The 8,877-nt window shown below is 38.7% G+C and overlaps 1 pseudogene; it reads left to right on the top strand.

Moving 5' to 3' along the window:
• Window positions 1-4,314: 4,314 nt before the first annotated feature.
• On the top strand, window positions 4,315-5,971 carry Elavl1-ps1 (ELAV like RNA binding protein 1, pseudogene 1; annotated as a pseudogene).
• The last annotated feature ends 2,906 nt before the right edge of the window (window positions 5,972-8,877 follow it).

Here is an 8,877-nt window from a genome sequence, read left to right as displayed (position 1 = left end):
TTACCATGTACAAAGCTTAAGTCCAAGTGGATCAAGGACTTCCTCAAAAAACCAAATACACTCAAATTATTAGAAGAAAATATGGCGGAGAACCCTAAACACATGAGCACTGTGGAAAATTTCCTGACTAGAACAGTAATGGCTAATTCTCTAAGATCAAAAATCGACAAATGAGACTTCAAGTATTTGTAAGATAAAGGACATTGTCAATAGGACAAAATGGCAACCAACAAATTGGGAAAATATCTTTACCAATCCTACATCCCATAGAAGCCTAATGTTTATTATGTGCAAAGAACTCAAGAAGTTAGACTCCAGAGATTCAAATAACCCTATTAAAATTGGGGTAGAGAACTGAACTAAATATTCTCAACTGAGAAATATCAAATGGCTAGGAAGAACCAAAATAAATGCTCAAAATCCTTAATCATAAGGGAAATGGAAATCAAGACAACCCTGAGATTCCATCTCACAGAAGTCAGAATGGCTAAGATCAAAATCTCAGGTGAAAAAAGATCCTGGTGAGGATGTGGAGAAAGAACTTCTCCATTGTTGGTGCGATTCCAAGTTGGTACAACCACTCTGGAAATCAGTCTGGAGATTCCTCAGAAAATTAGACATAGTACTACCTGAAGACCCAGCTATATATATCACTCCTGGGCATATACGGAAATGATGCTTCAACATACGAAAGAGACATATGCTCCATTAGGTTCACAGCAACCTTATTTATAATAGCCAAAAACTGGAAAGAACCCAGATGCCCCTCAATAGAGGAATGGATACAGAAAATGTGGTACATCTACACAGTGGAGTACTACTCAGCTATCAAAAACAATGACTTTATGAAATTCATAGTCAAATAAAAGGAACTAGAAAATATCATCCGAGTGAGGTAACCCAATCACAGAAAAACACACATGGTATGCACTCACTGATAAGTGGATATTAACCCCAAGACTCGAGTTTCCCAAGATACAATCCACAGACCACATGAAGCTGAAGAAGGACAATCAAGGTGTGGATGCTTCAATCCTTCTTAAAGGGGGGAACAAAAATATTCATAGGAAGAGATATGGGGACTAACTTTTGTGCAGAGATTGAAGAAATGGCCATTCAGAACCTCCTCCACCTGGGAACCTATCCATATATATACAGCCACCAAACCCAACCACTATTTATGATTTTAAGAAACACATGCTGACAAGATGAAGATATAGCTGTCTCCTAAGGGGCTCTGCTAGATCATGACAGATCCAGAGGCGAATGCTAGCAGCCAACCATTGAACTGAGAACGTGGTCACCATTGGAGGAGTTAGAAAAGAATTGAAGGAGCTGAAAGGGCTTGTAACCACATAAGAAAAGCAATACCAAAATCCAGAGCTCCCAGGGACTAAATTACCACACAAAGAGTACACATGGACAGACCCGTGGCTCAAGCTGCATATGTAGCAGAGGATGGCCTTGTTGGGCACCAATGAGAGGAGAAGTCCTTGGTCCTGCCAAGGCTGGACCTACCAGTGTAGGGGAGAGGAGGGAGAGCAGGGAGGCAGGAGGAGTTAAATGGATAGGTGGGGGAACACCCTCATAGAAGAAGTGCAGGGGGGAAGAGAGAGGCAAAGATTAAAACAGAGACTGAAGGAACACCCATTCAGAGCCTGCCCCACATGTGGCCCATACATATACAGCCACCCAATTAGACAAGATGGATGAAGCAAAGAAGTGCAGACCGACAGGAGCCGGATGTAGATCACTCCTGAGAGACACAGCCAGAATACAGCAAATACAGAGGCAAATGCCAGCAGCAAACCACTGAACTGAGAATAGGACCCCCGTTGAAGGAATCAGAGAAAGAACTGGGAGAGCTTGAAGGGGCTCGAGACCCCATATGTACAACAATGTCAAGCAACCAGAGCTTCCAGGGACTAAGCCACTACCTAAAGACTATACATGGACTGACCCTGGACTCTGACCTCATAGGTAGCAATGAATATCCTAGTAAGAGCACCAGTGGAAGGGGAAGCCCTGGGTCCTGCCAAGACTGAACCCCCAGTGAACTAGACTGTTGGGGGGAGGGCGGCAATGGGGGGAGGGTGGGGAGGGGAACACCCATAAGGAAGGGGAGGGGGAGGGGGATGTTTGCCCGGAAACCGGGAAAGGGAATAACACTCGAAATGTATATAAGAAACACTCAAGTTAATAATAATAAAAAAAAAAGTGCAGGGGTGGATGGTATAGGGAATTTATGGACAGGAAATTGAGAAAGAAGATAACATTTGAAATATAATTAAATTTAAAAATGCAATAAATAAGATATAAAAATAACTAAATGTATTTTATTGTGCAATTATCAAATAATTTATTAATATATCCATTTCATTTTCTTTACTTTTTATTTGAAATTAAGACTTTCATTAAACTGATTTCTTGATTTTAGTTTTTTGACCTCAATTCTAAAACAAAAACTACTTCATTGTTTTAGTCACGAAATCTATTGTAATTTATTATACCAGCAATTGAAAATAATTCATTTTGCAGAGACAAGCTAGATCCTGATTCTAAGTTAAACCCATGGAATGGAAAACAATTTAGAATCACCGTGCCCCGACATGAGCTTAGAAATACTTACACAAACTTGGCATTTGGACATATATTCTATCTCCTGACTGAAGTCTAAGAACAGAATTAACTTTAACTGTAGACAAAAAATGTTGCACTTCTGAACAGTTTTTTTTCCTACTAGATGAAATTAATTTTCAGAAAGAATTTATGTTTGCATTTTAGAGAGCACCAATGCTTAAGCTTTGTCACAGAAATTCATTCTCTAGTCTCTCTCAGAAAAAGAAATGATTCAAGCTAGACATGGCTTCCTAAAACTGAAACTGAGATAAAGTCTTATCTTTCAGCTGAATATGAATATTATCTTGGACAATTTTGTTGAATAAGGCACTTAAGTATTTGTCATTGAATTTCCAATTAAATGGCAACTCCCCACGGAATTCCTGAGTATCTTGTGAAGATTAAATCTCTCCTGGATGTTGGCATTCATTCTTCACAGAGTCACAGAAATAATAAGATTGCTTTTTGCCGTGAAGTGGCAATTTCTGGAAACAGCCTCAGTAAAAGAGCTGTAAGTATGAACAGCCTAGTTTGATACCAGAAATCAGTCAATATACATAACACACTATGAAATAATTAACATCATTATTTAATCTAGTTTACACTTTGTAAAAACTATTTGTAAGACATAGGCAACATTTATTTACGATCAACTCAATGCCCTTCTTATATTGCATAACAAAAGATATATTCCTGGGGTTTGAGAGATGGCTCATCAGTTGAAAACACTTGTACTTGCAGAAGACCAGGGTTTGGTTTGCAGCATATATACGATGTCTCACATCCATCCCTTAAGTTCTTACAGATCTGATCCCCTCTTCTGACCTATCTAAACCCCAAAATACATGTTGCACAAATGCACAGCAAGCTGAGCACTCATGCAAATAAATCAAACATATGTTTAAATACATACTCTCAATTTTCAAAGAATTATATCTGCCAGAAATTGAAGGTATTTTAATTATTTTTCAATTATTTATATAAAATACCCATATTCCTACCACTTAAGTATGAGTTATATAAATGAGTTCAGAAAAGCAAACCGCAAAACGCAGGCTTCTGGCATCTCAAACACTGCAATGTCTTTCATGGTTGACACCATACATATTGATGTTGAGTCACAGTTATTAAATTATGACAGCTATAGATAAACCTATGGTATTATTTCTTATAGAATAATTGACAAAAAGTTGAGATTATAAAATACCTGACGGCTTTATAATAAATCAGGTTCCAGATTCCACATTTCCTACACAGATCCAAAATGTCCTATCTGAATATTTAACCAGCTTTAAACACTCAAAAACATGTAGTATTTAACTAGTTTCAGTATCTTTAGCCAAAATGTCTATTTGCTCATTTTTATGTCAAGATTGTATTTATTAAATATCATTTGTTAAAATTATTGATTAAAAATATATTTTAATTATTTATAAATTAATATTAAACTATACTTTGTAATAGTTCTTTCTTCCCATTAATATGCACCATATAATGATTTAAACTTATAAATATTTATAATCTTTAATAATATTGGCCATGAGCCGCAGCCGTCCCCAACCCGGTGGTCACAGCTACTACTCTGCATCTGCCACTACCGCTACCTAGGCCATACAGAGCCATTATCACCGTGCCACCAGCACTGGAGCAGAATCCCTGGCCTTCCTGCCCGTGCTCAGGTTTTTAAATAATACAATGTCTAATGGTTATGAAGATCATGTGGCAGAAGACTGCAGAGATGATATTAGGAGAACAACTTTAATTGTTGACTACCTCCCTCAGAACTTGACCCAGGAGGAACTACGGAGTCTGTTCAGCAGCATTGGCGAAGTTGAATCTGCAAAGCTTATTCAGGATAAAGTTGTAGGGCACAGCTTGGGCTACGGCTTTGTGTACTATGGGACTGCAAAGGATACAGAGAAAGCATCAGCACACTGAATGGCTTGAGACTCAATGCCAAAACCATTAAGGTTTCATATGCTTGCCCCAGTTCAGCTCAGAGTTCATTAAAGATGCCAACATGTGCATCCGTGGGCTCCCAAAGACCATGACTCAGAAGGATGTGGAAGATATGTTTTCTTGGTTTGGGCAAATCATCAACTCCAGAGTCCTTGTGGATCAGAGGTTTGTCCAGAGGGGTTTTCTTTATCCGGTTTGACAAATGGTCTGAAGCAGAAGAGGCAATTACCAGTTTCAATGGTCATAAACCCGCAATTCCTCCGAGCCCATCACAGTGAAGTTTGATCACAGCCAATCCCAACCAGAATAAGAATAGGCTCTCCTCTCGCAGCTGTGCCACTCACCTGCTAGAAGGTTTGGAGGCCCTGCGCACCACCAGGCCTCCCTTGTGGGTATAGATCACTCTGTCCCCAGCAATGCTTCCTCAGGCTGGTATATCTTCATATACAAATATGGGCAAGATGCTGATGAGGGAGGGGATCCTGTGGCAGATGTTTGGTCCATTTGCTGCAATTACCAATGTGGAAGTGATTCAAGATTTCAACACTAACAAGTGCAAAGGGCTTGGTTTTGTGACCATGACAAACAATGAAGAAACGTCAATGACCATAGCAGTTCTGAACAACTAACCACTCGGGAGACAAAATTTTACAGATTCCCTTCAAAACTAACAACTCCCACAAAAAACTCGCTCATGCTTTTTTCTTTTCCTTTTTTTCTTTTCTATTTTCTTTTTTGTATGGAATATATAATTAAGAGTGAAGAAGTTGAATTTTTTTTAGTGCACAACTCATTTTGTGTCAAATTTTACAAGTGTTTATTTTAGTCTAAATGAGAAGTACAAAGGTTTTATACTTTGGGATGCAACCAACATGTTCAAATGCAGGAAATCCTACAAATGTTAGACAAATTTTAAGTTTCTTAAGTTATTTCCTTTAAACCATATATTAAAGTGAAACTAAGAAGACTGCATTGACTAACCAGTCACTCCTGATGGTGGTAGAACTGAAGCATGATTTTACTTCTAAGACTGTCTAACACCTGATTTATTTGATAAAACAGACTGGATTTAAAACAGAACAACAACAAAAGAATTATTTTTTTCTTAATTTCTTTAGTTTTAGTTCTTAACCTAAAGATGTTAGATAGATGGGGAGTGTGGTTTTTTTTTTTCTCAACGTGCTTCATAATTTTAAGCAATCTCTGCCTTAGTTGACACGAGATTTGCCCTCCGCAGCAGTCCACAGCTGCCCCCTGCCCACTCAGTCCCAGCTCTGTGGTGTTAGGAGCAGCAGAAGGGTCCATACTCTGGGGCCCCCGCAAGGGAAGGTGGGAAGAGGTTCCATGTGTTGGGCTGAGCCAGTCTCTCCAGAGACACAAAGGAGTTTTGTAAGCCCAGACACCAGAGAGAACAGACCAGAGTTTCAGGGCAGCTTCAGTATATTCCAGAGTCAAGCCTGAGCTCCAAGCATGCCTGAAGATGACCCACTCTTCTGACATCCTGAGAGTCTGTCCACACATTGCATGCACGGTGCCCACACATCAGACACTGTTGTTCATGCAATTTCCCGAGTTTCCAAGAGCATTTAACCTAGCTTAAATGTACGACTGCTCTGTTTTTTAATGACACAGAAACATTTGAACATTGTATTTCTAACATCTCTTATTGTGAGCACTAGAATATTTCCAATCTTAGATTTTTGCTTTGAAATTTTTCTTTTGTATGGACACTCAGCAGAAAAGTTCTTCTTATCAATTATCTATTAAAAAAACCTTTGATTTGTAGTTTTAAGGATTAACCCTCAAAGTTCTCTTCATAACTGCCTTGACATTTGGGGTTCTGTTGTGTTAATTTTCTTTTGCTTTTTTGTGTTTGCTGTTTTTACCTTTGCATTTAAGAGTATTAAATTCTATTTCGTTATGCTTGAAAAAAAAGAATATTGGCCATACACTAGAAAATTAAAGAAAAACTTTTAAAGCAATGAATCAGTTTAATGAAATATGGGCAACATTAAAAATTATTAAAACCAATGATCATATCAAGTCAAGTTCACAATTTTTTGTTAGATTTACTTCACAACCCATTTAAAATATATATAGATATTATGAACACTGTTGTTATTGATCAATTACTATTTACACCTCTCCAAGTATTACCCGTACATGCTTTCAAAATTGTTGTTAACGTTTACCATACAATAGATAAAACAGGAAATAAAGGTGATTGGCTTTTTTATATCACTTACTATTTCTCTTGCATCGAACACTATTTTTATCTTACCATCATGCCTGTGTGAGTATATTTGCCAGTATGAATGAGTTCATGTTTGTTAGGGCTTGAATGTGTACTTCAAGAAAACATCAAGTGTTGGTCTTTTTTTTCTGTGCTGCTTGAAGTAGTACCTCTTTTATTTTCTAAAATCTAAACAGGCTATCTGACTCTCGGGCTTCTTCAGATTTCCCTTTTTCTACCTACCATCTCCTTTTTCTTACATTTTATTGGGTACTTGGGGCTTTAGTTTACATCTGAATGCTTGTGATCTCAAGAACATTCTTCACTCAACTATCTTCCAGTTGCTAGCCTCTTGTTTGAAAACTTAGTTTTGTTCTTTCTGTAAATCACAGTGTTATCATGCATGGGATTTTTTATATAATTATACCAACAAAATAAAATATACATTTAAAGGCAAATAATGTGGGTTATTCATTTGTTCTGTGACTTATGTGAAGTACTAACTTAATCCAAATAATATTTCATTAAAACATTAAAATGAGACACTTGCCATTAAGGTCATATGAGGACAGGGCAGATGGCCTCCTCCCTCCCCCATTGCAATCTATAGAAGCAAGACAGCTTGTCCAGAGTCATGAGAGAAAGAGAGCTGGGTCTGTTCCTCACTAGCTGAAGCCCTCAGGAGAAAGAGTCCTGAACCTGGCCTGGACAGCACAGTAGAGCTGCCTCTGGAGAAGTGTGCAGGTAAGCTGGCCCCAAGGTGATTTGAGAGGGAAGGTTAGCCCTGGATCTTGATAGTTGTGGCGCTGAGTGAGTTAGCCAAGTAGATGCTGGAGAGCTCACCTTCATGGTGTTTGTAAAGGGAAGCTGGCAGTATGACCAGCTACTACCCAGGCACAGGTCCAGAGCTCTGAGTTGGCCGATCCTAACATGTACCTCATATAGGAACTGCTAGAGAAAGTGAAAGGACTATTCCTGTAGATACAAAGCTGCGTGATTTCCATGATACAGCATGAAAACAGGATTACTAGAATAGAATCCAGAGGCTTCAAACTAGAACAATGACTAATGGTGAAAGATAGAGTTTTAAATTAGCTCAAAACTCAGTAACAGGATCTGACTCAGGAAGACAGGTTGTTAAAAATGCAGGAGAACTGGTACAGACTCATTGACACTTCCGTTATCACCAGATGTGAGTAAATGAGTAATGGGTTCTGTTCTGCCGACTGTGATGTTTGTTCAATTCCCCCATTGTGCCCTCCAGCCATCGTGTCCTGGAGAGAGTATTCCAGGAAACCGGCCTGCCAAGCCCCACCAGATGTGTTTCAGATGCAGATGCCTCATCAACTCTGACAAACATTTACCTAAAGGACAACAATCCAGATCTGTTCTAGGAGAAGGAGAGCTTGACCTTTCCACTCATTTAAACCCTAGAGCCTTAAGAACAATCCTGTGACTTTGATGTTTCCCCTTGTGTCATTTTTGGTATTTCCTTTTGACATCCCCTCATCTCCTGGAGCTTGTGACTTCTTTAAAAGCCCCTCTCCCAGCCACTCGGGTGGAAACCTCTGTCTCCTGCATGGGATACTTGTCAGCTGGAGATCTCCGTAATAGATCTCCATAATAAAACTCGCCTTTGCATACAAAATGGTCTCTCTGTGCCTGGGGACAAGGACTTCCCAAGACTTGAGTAAGGCTCTCTCTTCAGGGATCTTTCAATGGCAATAAACAATTTTTAGTAAATGTTTGTAAATATATGTGGGCAAATGTATACTATGAGACACACTGTGACACACTACATCTTCCGTGATAACATTTTATTTTTATTTTTGCTTTTGATTTTCTTTTGGAAGGGAACAGATGATGGGAAAGGGAAGGGCATGGACAGATGATTCAGATTGGGTTGCATGATGTGGAACCCACCAAGAATAAATAAGAAGCTAAAAGAGGGAAAAAAAGAAAGAAAGGAAGGAATGAAGGAAGGAAGAAAGAAAGAAGGAAAAAAAGGAAAAAGGAAGGAAGGAAAGAAAACGACTAGGTAATACATTTAAATACAACAAAATTTA

The sequence above is a fragment of the Rattus norvegicus genome, chromosome 7 (assembly GCF_036323735.1).
Source record: "Rattus norvegicus strain BN/NHsdMcwi chromosome 7, GRCr8, whole genome shotgun sequence".
NCBI classification, from domain to species: Eukaryota; Metazoa; Chordata; class Mammalia; order Rodentia; family Muridae; genus Rattus; species Rattus norvegicus.
This window is presented reverse-complemented; position numbering and strand designations above follow the sequence as displayed.